This window comes from Nematolebias whitei, chromosome 11 (assembly GCF_014905685.2).
Source record: "Nematolebias whitei isolate Nwh7 chromosome 11, NemWhi1, whole genome shotgun sequence".
Classification (NCBI taxonomy): Eukaryota; Metazoa; Chordata; class Actinopteri; order Cyprinodontiformes; family Rivulidae; genus Nematolebias; species Nematolebias whitei.
The window spans coordinates 13,590,216-13,594,310 of record NC_056508.1 but is presented as its reverse complement, the minus strand read 5'-3'; positions in this window follow the sequence as shown (position 1 = coordinate 13,594,310).

Below are 4,095 nucleotides of genomic sequence, written 5' to 3'. Positions count from 1 at the left end.
GATGGATGGATGGATGGATGGATGGATGGATGGATGGATGGATGGATATCTTACTAACTTTTGAACTGTTTAAACATCTGTAATTTTTTTGCAAACAAGTTTTTCCAATTTCACAAGTTTTTTTTCTCCAATTTCTTTTAAGTTTTACACATTCATTTGTGCACATCCTAACTCTCATTGACTTCCACTGTACCTGAACTCTAAACTTGTCACATCTTCTATTTAATGCACTGGAAATAAATGAACAAATGAACCACAACAAATGTTTCTGTACTCATATTTCAAGGATTTTTCTTTTTTACTTGCAACAACTTACAGTTGTTGCACAGCAGCAGTTTAAGGCTCAATTCTATTTGTGTATCTGCCTCTCCTTGCAGATTGTGAGTTATTAAATTGTTTATTAGCAGGAAGTTGTTGTCATATTATTCCATCATGGCTGTGCCCATAAAACCTGTATTAATAATTCAAAAAGTGGGTCACGAAGAGCCCTGTGATGGACTTGCGACCTGTCCAGGGTGTAATCCGCCCCTCGCACAGTGATTGCCGGACATGGGCACCGGCGACCCCCGTGACCCAAAATGGATGAAGCGGGTAAAAGATAATGGATGGATGGATGGATGGATGGATGGATGGATGGATGGATGGATTTAACAGACTAAATGCAATTTTAATCTGGAATATTTAAAATATATATCATAAATATTCTTCAAAACAAGAGTCTGCCTCTTTCATAGCTTAGAATATTACAAAAGTAGTTTTTTGTTTTTTTTAGAAAAGTTTATGTAAATTTTTGGCAGTAGCTGCATTGATGTTTTGATTCTTCATAAAAATATATATATTTTTTGCTTTATTTTCCTTTTGTCTTCATTTTTTTTTTCTGTATAGGTCTCTCAGAATACACTGAAGGCTCTGTTTTAGGTTATTTTATTTTCTCCAAATTCTTTAACTCAATTTATAATCTGCCGCTGCACTGAAAGAGAAAACTGTAGAAAATTGTTTATTTTTACTGTTTTTTTTTTTTTTTAATGGTGAAACATAAGAAAATGTGACTGATTGGATAATATTTGTTTCTTCTTGTTGGCATAAGGATGCAGAGTTGAGTTATCCATAAATCCAGCAGCCTCCTTTCTGAGGCAGAGTGAATTTAGAAAGCCTGGTCTTTTAGTGCCATCTAGAGGTTCATGCTGTGAAGTCGCTCAGTGGACAAATCCTCTAAAGTTGAGCTCAAAGGACACAAATTAAATAGGAAAAAAAACTGTAAACTATTCTTTGGCTCGTACAAATATAATGATTTATTTATTTGTTTATTAAGTACATGGTGATCCTTGTTGGTAAAGTTGTTTGAGGTTTTAATGGAGCTACTGAAGGAAAAATGTAGCAGCTGGTTAGAATATTAAAGTTTTGTACAAAAAAACCCTTAAGTCCTGATGACAGTTTGATTTATGTGAGTGCACCATAGAGATTAATCAGAATCAATAATTAGATCAACTTAAATAATTAAATCTCTTCAGAGCTCAGCTGACCATGTGCTGCCTTTCACACATCCAGTTCATTATGTGACACTGAGATCAAAACTGAATTAATATAAGAACTAAAATATATAACCAAGAAATTTTTATTGCATTTATTTACTGTTCTGCTTTATCTTGTTTGGTGTTTCAGTTCTGGCATATAAAATAAAGCATAGCTTCATAACTTGGATACGATTGTTCAATAAAACAGAACAAAAGGACACTAAATAAAAAACATGTAGCTGCGTGGTGCTTTTTGAAGTATTATATGATTTGGCCTTCTTCCCCATGAGAGCTTTCATCAATATGCATAAACATGTTGAAAGAAAATGTGGATCTGGGATTTGAGGCTCCTGAGGTCATGATTGAAAATCTCAGAGACCCAGCATGCTCCGAGCTTTCACAACCCTTTCGTCCTTGAGCATAAATCACTTCAAGATGTCTCCCAATCAGAGCCAATTAGCACTAGTTACATGTCTGCAGAGTTTGTCCTTTTCAGAAACGGCAAGGACATGAAAAAGCTGAGGACAGAGTGGGATCTATGGGGTGTGTTAAAACATTTGAGGAGGAAAATTAATGTAATAATTTGCTGACACATGGACTAACTTTACAAAAGTGAAAGTATACTGTATGTCTATAAGACATGGCTGTCTGCTCAAAAAACATTTACATTTGCTTTGGGCATTGGGTCGACGCTGCAGTACTGACTTTGTGAACAATAGGAGGAGGCTCCCTCAGAGGGGAGTGCTAAAAAAGAACATCTGTATAGTATAAAAACCAAGTGAGAGGAGGAATGAGGGTTCAAGACAGCTGGAAATAGAAAGGGAGAAATTTGGTTTTGCACATAAAAACTGGTGTTTGGAGAACACAAACCTCTCAGTCAAAAAAAGGAGGTCTTGCATGAAAAAAGAAGCACAATTTTTTTTTTAGCCAATTTTACTTTTTTCAAGACTAAAGACAAAACTGACCTATGAGTAGCTGCAGTGTGCAGGTGTAGATCCTCCATCATCCAGAACATGTAAACTCTAACAAGTTGAACGGAAGCCTAGACTCAGTTTCAACTTTATATATTGCTGCTCATCAGAGGAAATTTCTCAGTTTAGAATTGAGAAAATGTTTTTGAGAATCAGAAGCAAAGTCCAGTTGTCTTTGATTTAATCTGTTGAGATAGCTCCAGTTCATGTTCAAGATTAATGACAACGTACTCGTTAAATTTAAACAAATGTCATAAAAGTCGTTGAAAACATTGAAATTTGTTTGCTTTTTTAGAACAAGTTAAAAGAAGGATGTACTCTGTTTTATGTCTGAGTCAGCTGCTCCTCAGGCAACAGATTTTGTAAATGTTGTCATTCCATGAAGATTTGACATATATTTTTGGAGGTATTTGTCCCCTCAGATGGGCGGGAGAGAATATTTACATCCATCCATCCATCCATCCATTATCTTTACCCGCTTATTCCATTTTGGGTCACGGGGGTCGCTGGTGCCCATGTCCAGCAATCACTGTGCGAGGGGCGGGGTACACCCTGGACGGGTCGCAAGTCCATCACAGGGACACATATAGAGACAAATGAGACAAACAACCATTCACTCTCTCACTCACACCTAGGGACAATTTAGAGTTACCAATCAGCCTAACATGCATGTTTTTGGTCTGTGGGAGGAAACTGGAGCACCCGGAGAAAACCCACGCATGCACGGAGAGAACATGCAAACTCCACCCAGGAGGCCCCTGGACCGGGGTTTGAACCAAGGACCTACTCATTGAGAGGCAGCAGCTCTACCAGTTGCGCCACCGTGCTGCCCAGAATATTTACAGTGATTATTTATTTGTTTTGTTTTTTGAATGTCCAGAGGACCAGACTTAACTTTGTTAGATTTTTCTACCTGGATTGTTGAGCAAGCATCAGGATATTATTTGTGTCCCTTTACGGAGCCCAGTCAGTGCCAGATATAAATTCCGGGTTAGAGAAATTTGCACCCTATTACAGTATTATTTAGAGGTGTGAATTCACAAACAATTCAGATCTTTTCAACAGCGTTCTTATTTGCTTACTGATTGCACTGAGTCATCAGTGCAATCAGTAAGCAAATAAGAAAGAGTAAAAACATTTGGAATGTTGTGACTTATAGTTAGTCGCTGAACCATCATTTCACACATGGTGTTGTGTGGACTTCTGTTTCCCCATCTACATTTACCCCTCTTTCAGAAGCATGCTGAAAACAAGACTAGAGACAACACCATTGTCATTGCAAGTCAAACGAACAATTTATGTGGCAGGATTCAGATGTATGACTGTATGAACAAAAAGCCTCCCCACCATCACAGATATATACACCTCCAGATGCAGGAAGAGAGCCACCTGCATCATGAAGGACCCCACTAACCCAGCACACACACATTTTGCCCCGCTCCTCTCAGGAAGGAGGTTAAGGAGCATTAAGTGTAGAATCACTAGACTGAGGAACAGCTTCTACCCTGAGACTGTTAGACTCATGAATATCTAACCAGGATAGTCACTGTGAAAAAACACATAATGTTGCTGCTGATCTGTTTCATGTTGGTGCTGATCTGTTTCATGTT